A 12601-nucleotide genomic window follows, 5' to 3' on the forward strand; every position below is an offset into this window, starting at 1 on the left:
TGGTGTTGAGTCTGGGTTTTGGGGTTGAGTTTGTGTTTGGGTTGGGTTTGGGGTTGAGTTTGCATTTGGGGTTGAATTTGGGTTTATGGTTGAGTTGGTATTTGGGTTGGGTTTGAGGTTGAGTTTGGGTTTTGGTGTTGAATCTGGGTTTTGGGGTTGAGTTTGTGTTTGGGTTGGGTTTGGGGTTGAGTTAGCGTTTGGGGTTGAGTTTGGGTTTATGGTTGAGTTGGTATTTGGGTTGGGTTTGGGGTTGAGTTTGCGTTTGGGGTTGAGTTTGGGTTTATGGTTGAGTTGGTATTTGGGTTGGGTTTGGGGTTGATTTTGCGTTAGGGGTTGAGTTTGGGTTTTGGTGTTGAATCTGGGTTTTGGGAATGTGTAACAGGATCAGTGTTAACAGGGCAAGGTGGGCATTTGTTTAATGTATAAACAAAAGACGCCGCTTCTGACAGCCCCACACTCCCCCCCCCCACTGACCCTCCGAGAGTGCGGCGCTCCCTCAGCACTGACCCTCAGACAGTGTGGTGCTCCCTCAGCGCTGTCCCACTGACTGTGTGGTGCTCCCTCAGCACTGACACTCTGCATATCAGTGTCCATTCTCTCCAGCTCCCCCTCCTCTCCTATCCTCCAACGCCCAATGATCCTGCAGAGCGAGAGGATTCAGAGGGTAAATACTCACAACATAGTGACGCCCCCTTTTGCGAGTCTCCACTGCTGTAGCCGGTGAAGCAGCCTCCGGTATTCAGCACTCCCAGGGGCGGAGAGCTCCTCAGGGTCCTAGCAAAAGGGAAGGAGTAGATCATAGCGGGGAAACTCTTCACGTGCCTCATCGAACAAAGTCGCTCCTGATTCATGGCCAGACAGGATGTGTGACAGGACCCCGTCCCCTTTGGTCCCACTCCCTCTCTCTCCGATCACCTCCAAATGCTCTCTGCCAACTTTCTCAGAAAACCCAAGGTTCAGAGGAGGAACATGTTGACACGTTGGGAGTGGGGCAATGCAGGGTGACAGAGAGAGACGTGCCTCTGACTTCTTCTTCAATCCTGTGTACTCTGAAGGGTCCTGGGCATGAGAGAGGTTGAAAATGAGATTAAATCAGGACATGTAACTGCTAACAAAAATTTGCATCAACATGGCTTCCTTCAGGCTAACAGATTGAATCTTATTTATATAGAACTCAGATGATTACACAGAGACCTCAATGACAGATCATATTAGAAAGCGCTGACCATTCAGTAAAACTTCCAAGGTCCTTTCACCGATGTATTAACAAACAAAATCTGACACAGACAAAGCATAGGAAGAGAAATGAGTTTAAGGAGCTTCTTAATGGAGGGAGAAGCAGAGAGGTTCAGGAATGGAATTCCAGAGCTCGTTGCCCAGGCAGCTGCAAGCACGGCTGCTAATGGTGGAGTGATGCAAATTGGGAGATGCGCTGGAGATGGAGGGTGCAGAACTTGTGGTGGTTGCAGGGGCTGAAGTTTACAGAGATAGGGAGGGTTGCAGGGGCTGGAGGAGGTTACAGAGATAGGGAGGATTGCAGGGGCTGGAGGAGGTTACAGAGATAGGGAGGGTTGTGGCGGCTGGAGGAGGTTACAGAGATAGGGAGGGTTGTAGGGGCTGGAGGAGGTTACAGAGATAGGGAGGGTTGTAGGGACTGGAGGAGGTTACAGAGATAGGGAGGGTTGTATGGGCTGGAGGAGGTTACAGAGATATGGAGGGTTGTAGGGGCTGGAGGAGGTTACAGAGATAGGGAGGGGTGTAGGGGCTGGAGGAGGTTATAGAGATTGGGAGGGCTGCAGGGGGCTGGAGGAGGTTACAGAGATAGGGAGGGGTGTAGGGGCTGGAGGAGGTTACAGAGATAGGGAGGGGTGTAGGGGTTGGAGGAGGTTACAGAGATAGGGAGGGGTGTAGGGGCTGGAGGAGGTTATAGAGATTGGGAGGGCTGTAGGGGGCTGGAGGAGGTTACAGAGATAGGGAGGGGTGTAGGGGCTGGAGGAGGTTACAGAGATAGGGAGGGGTGTAGGGGCTGGAGGAGGTTACAGAGATAGGGAGGGGTGTAGGGACTGGAGGAGGTTACAGAGATAGGGAGGAGTGTAGGGGGCTGGAGGAGGTTACAGAGATAGGGAGGGGTGTAGGGGCTGGAGGAGTTTATAGAGATTGGGAGGGCTGTAGGGGGCTGGAGGAGGTTACAGAGATAGGGAGGGTTGTAGGGGCTGGAGGAGGTTACAGAGATAGGGAGGGGTGTAGAGACTGGAGGATGTTACAGAGATAGGGAGGGTTGTAGGGGCTGGAGGAGGTTACAGAGATAGGGAGGGGTGTAGGGGGCTGGAGGAGGTTACAGAGTTAAGGAGGGGTGTCGGGGCTGGAGGAGGTTATAGAGATTGGGAGGGCTGTAGGGGGCTGGAGGAGGTTACAGAGATAGGGAGGGGTGTAGGGGCTGGAGGAGGTTACAGAGATAGGGAGGGGTGTAGGGGGCTGGAGGAGGTTACAGAGTTAAGGAGGGGTGTCGGGGCTGGAGGGGGTGACAGAGACAGGGAGGGGTGTCGGGGCTGGAGGGGGTGACAGAGACAGGGAGGGGTGTCGGGGCTGGAGGGGGTGACAGGGATCAGGAAAGTCGGACAATCTCAGCAGCAGCTGTAGTTAACCGTCCCTTTGCGATTCGCAGCTGAAACCTGTCACCAGTCGAGACACCTCTGAATGTTTCCTGGATGTTGAGAGTTGAGCGAGGCTTCACAATTCAGGCTAGATAAACCAGAATGTCAGCCTGGTCTACACACGTACACACACACACACACACACGCACACATGCACAGACACAGAGACACAGAGACAGACAGGTCTGGGTGTGGACTGTAAGAAGCTTCCAGTTACTCACTGATAATTACAGCTCCTGACATTCACTGTGCAGTTCCCACACTCCTCAAACCTCCTCCGGCACCTTCCCTCTGGGTGCATGTGACTCAGCATGCCAATCGCTGGAGTCATCGCTCCCATCCTACACAGGGTCGGAGTGGAGGTGGGGGGGTGGCGGTGGGCCTGTATTAAATCAGGCTGCCCGGGGACTGGGGATAAACATGTTGGTCTGCCCTGCGAATCGGTATATCAGGCAGAGAGCAGAAACCAACAGGTCCATTCTCAGGGCCGGCAGGCAGAATCTGCTGGGCTCCTGCCAGGATTAGCACTGGGGACTCTGTCCACCATCCACATCGACGATCTGGATAGAAGGGGTGGGGGGGTGGGGGGCTTTGGGACAGGATGTGGACAGGCCACAGGTTGGAGCGTTGATGGGTCCAAAGGGACTGGGGTGTCCTTGCTCACCAGCCACTGAAAGCTAGCATTCAAGCGCAGCAAGCAGTTAGGGAGACCTTCACGGTGAGTGGATTCGAGTACAGGAGCAAGGATGTCCTGCTGCAGTTGTACAGAGACTTGGTGAGAGCACACCTGGGCAGGGGTTGTGCACAGCTTTGCTCTCCTTACCCAAGGAAGAATTGGCTAGCCACAGAGAGAGCGCAGCAGAGAATCACCAGACTGACTCCTGCTTGGTGAGGAGTGGTTGAGGAGATTGGGTCTGTTCTTCTCCAGAGTTTAGAAGAGTGAGAGCTGACCTCACTGAAACTTGCAGAGATATTGCAGGGCGCGAGAGGGGAGATGGGCACCGGCTGTCCGGAAGGAGGAGACACGGTCTCAGAAGAAGGGGTAGGTCATCCGGGACCGAGGCCAGGAGGGGTGTCCACGCTCAGACTTCGGTGCACCCTCGGAACTCTCGACGGCAGAAGGGTGTGCAGACTCGTTCATCGAGTGTGGTTAACGCAGAGGATGGTAGATTTCTGGAGGCGAATGACAGCGAGGGACACGGGAATAGCGAGGGGAAGTGGAGTTGAGGGAAGAGGATCAGCCATAACTAACTAAACAGCGGGGCCTCCTCCTGTCACAATGTTCTTAGGAGAGAGGTACAGTGAGGGGTGTGGGGTGTATCAGAGTGTTACAGTGAGGGGTGTGGTGTATCAAGAGTGTTACAGCGAGGGGTGTGGGGTATATCAGAGAGTTACAGTGAGGGGTGTTGGGTATATCAGAATGTTACAGTGAAGGGTGTGGGGTATATCAGAATGTTACAGTGAAGGGTGTGGGGTATATCAGAGTGTTACAGTGAGGGGTGTTGGGTATATCAGAGTGTAAAAGTGAGGGGTGTGGGGTATATGAGTGTGTTACAGTGAGGGGTGTTGGGTATATCAGAGTGTCACAGTGTGGGGTGTGGGCTATAACAGAGTGTTACAGTGAGGGGTGTAGGATATATCAGAGTGAACAGTGAGGGGTGTGGGGTATATCAGAGTGTTACAGTGTGGGGTGTGGGGTATATCAGAGTGTTACAGTGAGGGATGTGGGATATATCAGAGTGTTACAGTGAGGGGTGCTGGGTATATCAGAGTGTTACAGTGAGGGGTGTGGGGTATATCAGAGTGTTACAGTGAGGGGTGTGGTGTATCAGAGTGTTACAGTGAGGGGTGTGGGATATACCAGAGTGTTACAGTGAGGGGTGTGGGGTGTATCAGAGTGTTAGAGTGAGGGGTGTGGGATATATCAGAGTGTTACAGTGAGGGGTGTGGGGTGTTTCAGTGTGTTACAGTGAGGGGTGTGGGGTATATCAGTGTGTTACAGTGAGGGGTGTTGGGTATATCAGAGTGTCACTGTGAGGGGTGTGGGATATATCAGAGTGAACAGTGAGGGGTGCTGGGTATATCAGAGTGTTACAGTGAGGGGTGTGGGGTATATCAGTGTGTTACAGTGAGGGGTGTGGTGTATCAGAGTGTTACAGTGAGGGATGTGGGATATATCAGAGTGTTACAGTGAGGGGTGTGGGGTGTATCAGAGTGTTAGAGTGAGGGGTGTGGGATATATCAGAGTGTTACAGTGAGGGGTGTGGGGTATTTCACTGTGTTACAGTGAGGGGTGTGGGGTGTTTCAGAGTGTTACAGTGAGGGGTGTGGGGTATATCAGAGTGTTACAGTGAGGGGTGTGGGGTGTATCAGAGTGTTACAGTGAGGGGTGTGGGGTGTATCAGAGTGTTACAGTAAGGGGTGTTGGGTATATCAGAGAGTTACAGTGAGGGGTGTTGGGTATATCAGAATGTTACAGTGAGGGGTGTGGGGTATATCAGAGTGTTACCGTGAGGGGTGTTGGGTATATCAGAGTGTTAAAGTGAGGGGTATGGGGTATATGAGTGTGTTACAGTGAGGGGTGTTGGGTATATCAGAGTGTCACAGTGTGGGGTGTGGGGTAAAACAGAGTGTTACTGTGAGGGGTGTGGGGTATATCAGAGTGTTACAGTGAGGGGTGTGGGGTATATCAGAGTGTTAGAGTGTGGGGTGTGGGGTATATCAGAGTGACACAGTGAGGGGTGTGGGATATATCAGAGTGTAACAGTGAAGGGTGTGGGGTATATCAGAGTGTTACAGTGAGGGGTGTGGGGTATATCACAGTGTTACAGTGAGGGGTGTGGGATATATCAGAGTGTTACAGTGAGGGGTGTGGGGTATATCAGAGTGTTACAGTGAGGGGTGTGGGGTATATCAGAGTGTTACAGTGAGGGGTGTGGGATATATCAGAGTGTTACAGTGAGGGGTGTGGGGTATATCAGAGTGTTACAGTGAGGGGTGTGGGGTATATCAGAGTGTTACAGTGAGGGGTGTGGGGTGTATCAGAGTGTTACAGTGAGGGGTGTGGGTATATCAGAGTGTTAAAGTGAGGGGTGTGGGGTATATCAGAGTGTTACAGTGAGGGGTGTGGGGTATATCAGAGTGTTACAGTGAGGGGTTTGGGGTATATCAGAGTGTTACAGTGAGGGGTGTGGGGTGTATCAGAGTGTTACAGTGAGGGGTGTGGGTATATCAGAGTGTTAAAGTGAGGGGTGTGGGGTATATCAGAGTGTTACAGTGAGGGGTGTGGGGTATATCAGAGTGTTAAAGTGAGGGGTGTGGGATACATCACAGAGTTACAAAAAGAGGTGTGGGGTATATCAGAGTATTACAATCAGGGCTGTGGGATGTACCAGAGTGTTACAGGGAGGGGTGTGGGAGATATCGGAGTGTTACATTGAGGGGTGTGGAGTATATCAGTGTTATATTGAGGGGTGCGGGGTATATCAGAGTGTTACAGTGAGGGGTGTGGGATATAACAGAGTGTTACAGTGAGGGCTGTAGGATATATGAGTGTTAAATTGAGGGGTGTGCGGGATATCAGTGTGTTACAGTGAGGGGTCCTGGTTATATCAGTGTGTCACATTGAGGGGTGTGGGGTATATCAGAGTGTTACAGTGAGGGGTGTGGGGTATATCAGAGTGTTATAGTGAGGGGTGTGGGGTATATCAGAGTGTTACAGTGTGGGGTGTGGGGTATATCAGAGTGATACAGTGAGGGGTGTGGGATATATCAGAGTGTAACAGTGAAGGGTGTGGGGTATATCACAGTGTTACAGTGAGGGGTGTGGGATATATCAGAGTGTTACAGTGAGGGGTGTGGGGTATATCAGAGTGTTACAGTGAGGGGTGTGGGGTATATCAGAGTGTTACAGTGAGGGTTGTGGGATATATCAGAGTGTTACAGTGAGGGGTGTGGGGTATATCAGAGTGTTACAGTGAGGGGTGTGGGGTATATCAGAGTGTTACAGTGAGGGGTGTGGGGTGTCTCAGAGTGTTACAGTGAGGGGTGTGGGTATATCAGAGTGTTAAAGTGAGGGGTGTGGGGTATATCAGAGTGTTACAGTGAGGGGTGTGGGGTATATCAGAGTGTTACAGTGAGGGGTGTGGGGTGTCTCAGAGTGTTACAGTGAGGGGTGTGGGGTATATCAGAGTGTTACAGTGAGGGGTGTGGGGTATATCAGAGTGTTACAGTGTGGGGTGTGGGGTATATCAGAGTGATACAGTGAGGGGTGTGGGATATATCAGAGTGTAACAGTGAAGGGTGTGGGGTGTATCAGAGTGTTAGAGTGAGGGGTGTGGGATATATCAGAGTGTTACAGTGAGGGGTGTGGGGTGTTTCAGTGTGTTACAGTGAGGGGTGTGGGGTGCTTCAGTGTGTTACAGTGAGGGGTGTGGGGTATATCAGTGTGTTACAGTGAGGGGTGTTGGGTATATCAGAGTGTCACTGTGAGGGGTGTGGGATATATCAGAGTGAACAGTGAGGGGTGCTGGGTATATCAGAGTGTTACAGTGAGGGGTGTGGGGTATATCAGAGTGTTACAGTGAGGGATGTGGGATATATCAGAGTGTTACAGTGAGGGGTGTGGGGTGTATCAGAGTGTTAGAGTGAGGGGTGTGGGATATATCAGAGTGTTACAGTGAGGGGTGTGGGGTATTTCACTGTGTTACAGTGAGGGGTGTGGGGTGTTTCAGTGTGTTACAGTGAGGGGTGTGGGGTATATCAGAGTGTTACAGTGAGGGGTGTGGGGTGTATCAGAGTGTTACAGTGAGGGGTGTGGGGTGTATCAGAGTGTTACAGTAAGGGGTGTTGGGTATATCAGAGAGTTACAGTGAGGGGTGTTGGGTATATCAGAATGTTACAGTGAGGGGTGTGGGGTATATCAGAGTGTTACCGTGAGGGGTGTTGGGTATATCAGAGTGTTAAAGTGAGGGGTATGGGGTATATGAGTGTGTTACAGTGAGGGGTGTTGGGTATATCAGAGTGTCACAGTGTGGGGTGTGGGGTATAACAGAGTGTTACTGTGAGGGGTGTGGGGTATATCAGAGTGTTACAGTGAGGGGTGTGGGGTATATCAGAGTGTTACAGTGTGGGGTGTGGGGTATATCAGAGTGACACAGTGAGGGGTGTGGGATATATCAGAGTGTAACAGTGAAGGGTGTGGGGTATATCAGAGTGTTACAGTGAGGGGTGTGGGGTATATCACAGTGTTACAGTGAGGGGTGTGGGGTATATCAGAGTGTTACAGTGTGGGGTGTGGGGTATATCAGAGTGATACAGTGAGGTGTGTGGGATATATCAGAGTGTAACAGTGAAGGGTGTGGGGTATATCAGAGTGTTACAGTGAGGGGTGTGGGGTATATCACAGTGTTACAGTGAGGGGTGTGGGATATATCAGAGTGTTACAGTGAGGGGTGTGGGGTATATCAGAGTGTTACAGTGAGGGGTGTGGGGTATATCAGAGTGTTACAGTGAGGGGTGTGGGATATATGAGTGTTACAGTGAGGGGTGTGGGGTATATCAGAGTGTTACAGTGAGGGGTTTGGGGTATATCAGAGTGTTACAGTGAGGGGTGTGGGGTGTATCAGAGTGTTACAGTGAGGGGTGTGGGTATATCAGAGTGTTAAAGTGAGGGGTGTGGGGTATATCAGAGTGTTACAGTGAGGGGTGTGGGGTATATCAGAGTGTTAAAGTGAGGGGTGTGGGATACATCACAGAGTTACAAAAAGAGGTGTGGGGTATATCAGAGTATTACAATCAGGGCTGTGGGATGTACCAGAGTGTTACAGGGAGGGGTGTGGGAGATATCGGAGTGTTACATTGAGGGGTGTGGAGTATATCAGTGTTATATTGAGGGGTGCGGGGTATATCAGAGTGTTACAGTGAGGGGTGTGGGATATAACAGAGTGTTACAGTGAGGGCTGTAGGATATATGAGTGTTAAATTGAGGGGTGTGCGGGATATCAGTGTGTTACAGTGAGGGGTCCTGGTTATATCAGTGTGTCACATTGAGGGGTGTGGGGTATATCAGAGTGTTACAGTGAGGGGTGTGGGGTATATCAGAGTGTTATAGTGAGGGGTGTGGGGTATATCAGAGTGTTACAGTGTGGGGTGTGGGGTATATCAGAGTGATACAGTGAGGGGTGTGGGATATATCAGAGTGTAACAGTGAAGGGTGTGGGGTATATCACAGTGTTACAGTGAGGGGTGTGGGATATATCAGAGTGTTACAGTGAGGGGTGTGCGGTATATCAGAGTGTTACAGTGAGGGGTGTGGGGTATATCAGAGTGTTACAGTGAGGGGTGTGGGATATATCAGAGTGTTACAGTGAGGGGTGTGGGGTATATCAGAGTGTTACAGTGAGGGGTGTGGGGTATATCAGAGTGTTACAGTGAGGGGTGTGGGGTGTCTCAGAGTGTTACAGTGAGGGGTGTGGGTATATCAGAGTGTTAAAGTGAGGGGTGTGGGGTATATCAGAGTGTTACAGTGAGGGGTGTGGGGTATATCAGAGTGTTAAAGTGAGGGGTGTGGGATACATCACAGAGTTACAAAAAGAGGTGTGGGGTATATCAGAGTTTTACAATCAGGGCTGTGGGATGTACCAGAGTGTTACAGGGAGGGGTGTGGGAGATATCGGATTGTTACATTGAGGGGTGTGAAGTATATCAGTGTTATATTGAGGGGTGCGGGGTATATCAGAGTGTTACAGTGAGGGGTGTGGGATATAACAGAGTGTTACAGTGAGGGCTGTAAGATATATGAGTGTTAAATTGAGGGGTGTGCGGGATATCAGTGTGTTACAGTGAGGGGTCCTGGATATATCAGTGTGTCACATTGAGGGGTGTGGGGTATATCAGAGTGTTACAGTGAGGGGTCCGGGTATATCAGAGTGTTGAAGTGAGGGGTTGTGGGGTATATAAGGGGGTTACAGTGAGGGGTGTGGCGTATATCAGAGTGTTACAGTGAGGGGTGTGGGGTATATCAGCGTTTTACAGTGAGGGCTGTGGGATATATCAGAGTGTTACAGTGAGGGGTGTGGGGAATATCAGCGTGTTACAGTGAGGGGTGTGGGATATATCAGAGTGTTACAGTGAGGGGTGTGGGATATATCAGAGTGTAACAGTGAGCTGTGTGGGGTATATCAGAGTGTTACAGTGAGGGGTGTGGGGTATATGAGTGTGTTACAGTGAGGGGTGTTGGGTATATCAGAGTGTCACAGTGTGGGGTGTGGGGTATAACAGAGTGTTACTGTGAGGGGTGTGGGGTATATCAGAGTGTTACAGTGAGGGGTGTGGGGTATATCAGAGTGTTACAGTGTGGGGTGTGGGGTATATCAGAGTGATACAGTGAGGGGTGTGGGATATATCAGAGTGTAACAGTGAAGGGTGTGGGGTGTATCAGAGTGTTAGAGTGAGGGGTGTGGGATATATCAGAGTGTTACAGTGAGGGGTGTGGGGTGTTTCAGTGTGTTACAGTGAGGGGTGTGGGGTGCATCAGTGTGTTACAGTGAGGGGTGTGGGGTATATCAGTGTGTTACAGTGAGGGGTGTTGGGTATATCAGAGTGTCACTGTGAGGGGTGTGGGATATATCAGAGTGAACAGTGAGGGGTGCTGGGTATATCAGAGTGTTACAGTGAGGGGTGTGGGGTATATCAGTGTGTTACAGTGAGGGGTGTGGTGTATCAGAGTGTTACAGTGAGGGATGTGGGATATATCAGAGTGTTACAGTGAGGGGTGTGGGGTGTATCAGAGTGTTAGAGTGAGGGGTGTGGGATATATCAGAGTGTTACAGTGAGGGGTGTGGGGTATTTCACTGTGTTACAGTGAGGGGTGTGGGGTGTTTCAGTGTGTTACAGTGAGGGGTGTGGGGTATATCAGAGTGTTACAGTGAGGGGTGTGGGGTGTATCAGAGTGTTACAGTGAGGGGTGTGGGGTGTATCAGAGTGTTACAGTAAGGGGTGTTGGGTATATCAGAGAGTTACAGTGAGGGGTGTTGGGTATATCAGAATGTTACAGTGAGGGGTGTGGGGTATATCAAAGTGTTACCGTGAGGGGTGTTGGGTATATCAGAGTGTTAAAGTGAGGGGTATGGGGTATATGAGTGTGTTACAGTGAGGGGTGTTGGGTATATCAGAGTGTCACAGTGTGGGGTGTGGGGTATAACAGAGTGTTACTGTGAGGGGTGTGGGGTATATCAGAGTGTTACAGTGAGGGGTGTGGGGTATATCAGAGTGTTACAGTGTGGGGTGTGGGGTATATCAGAGTGACACAGTGAGGGGTGTGGGATATATCAGAGTGTAACAGTGAAGGGTGTGGGGTATATCAGAGTGTTACAGTGAGGGGTGTGGGGTATATCACAGTGTTACAGTGAGGGGTGTGGGGTATATCAGAGTGTTACAGTGTGGGGTGTGGGGTATATCAGAGTGATACAGTGAGGGGTGTGGGATATATCAGAGTGTAACAGTGAAGGGTGTGGGGTATATCAGAGTGTTACAGTGAGGGGTGTGGGGTATATCACAGTGTTACAGTGAGGGGTGTGGGATATATCAGAGTGTTACAGTGAGGGGTGTGGGGTATATCAGAGTGTTACAGTGAGGGGTGTGGGGTATATCAGAGTGTTACAGTGAGGGGTGTGGGATATATCAGAGTGTTACAGTGAGGGGTGTGGGGTATATCAGAGTGTTACAGTGAGGGGTTTGGGGTATATCAGAGTGTTACAGTGAGGGGTGTGGGGTGTATCAGAGTGTTACAGTGAGGGGTGTGGGTATATCAGAGTGTTAAAGTGAGGGGTGTGGGGTATATCAGAGTGTTACAGTGAGGGGTGTGGGGTATATCAGAGTGTTAAAGTGAGGGGTGTGGGATACATCACAGAGTTACAAAAAGAGGTGTGGGGTATATCAGAGTATTACAATCAGGGCTGTGGGATGTACCAGAGTGTTACAGGGAGGGGTGTGGGAGATATCGGAGTGTTACATTGAGGGGTGTGGAGTATATCAGTGTTATATTGAGGGGTGCGGGGTATATCAGAGTGTTACAGTGAGGGGTGTGGGATATAACAGAGTGTTACAGTGAGGGCTGTAGGATATATGAGTGTTAAATTGAGGGGTGTGCGGGATATCAGTGTGTTACAGTGAGGGGTCCTGGTTATATCAGTGTGTAACATTGAGGGGTGTGGGGTATATCAGAGTGTTACAGTGAGGGGTGTGGGGTATATCAGAGTGTTACAGTGAGGGGTGTGGGGTATATCAGAGTGTTACAGTGTGGGGTGTGGGGTATATCAGAGTGATACAGTGAGGGGTGTGGGATATATCAGAGTGTAACAGTGAAGGGTGTGGGGTATATCACAGTGTTACAGTGAGGGGTGTGGGATATATCAGAGTGTTACAGTGAGGGGTGTGGGGTATATCAGAGTGTTACAGTGAGGGGTGTGGGGTATATCAGAGTGTTACAGTGAGGGGTGTGGGATATATCAGAGTGTTACAGTGAGGGGTGTGGGGTATATCAGAGTGTTACAGTGAGGGGTGTGGGGTATATCAGAGTGTTACAGTGAGGGGTGTGGGGTGTCTCAGAGTGTTACAGTGAGGGGTGTGGGTATATCAGAGTGTTAAAGTGAGGGGTGTGGGGTATATCAGAGTGTTACAGTGAGGGGTGTGGGGTATATCAGAGTGTTAAAGTGAGGGGTGTGGGATACATCACAGAGTTACAAAAAGAGGTGTGGGGTATATCAGAGTTTTACAATCAGGGCTGTGGGATGTACCAGAGTGTTACAGGGAGGGGTGTGGGAGATATCGGAGTGTTACATTGAGGGGTGTGAAGTATATCAGTGTTATATTGTGGGGTGCGGGGTATATCAGAGTGTTACAGTGAGGGGTGTGGGATATAACAGAGTGTTACAGTGAGGGCTGTA

The 12601-nt window shown here is 50.4% G+C and overlaps 1 long non-coding RNA gene across 1 annotated transcript in view; it reads right to left on the reverse strand.

Moving 5' to 3' along the window:
• Positions 1-679: 679 nt before the first annotated feature.
• The window catches only part of LOC121275078, a 206462-nt gene continuing 194540 nt past the window's right edge, over positions 680-12601 (reverse strand). The window contains exon 3 of the long non-coding RNA XR_005942353.1: positions 680-1059. This is a non-coding gene — a long non-coding RNA (uncharacterized LOC121275078). The remainder of the gene's footprint in view (positions 1060-12601) is intronic.

This window comes from Carcharodon carcharias (genome assembly GCF_017639515.1).
Source record: "Carcharodon carcharias isolate sCarCar2 chromosome X unlocalized genomic scaffold, sCarCar2.pri SUPER_X_unloc_12, whole genome shotgun sequence".
Taxonomy (NCBI): Eukaryota; Metazoa; Chordata; class Chondrichthyes; order Lamniformes; family Lamnidae; genus Carcharodon; species Carcharodon carcharias.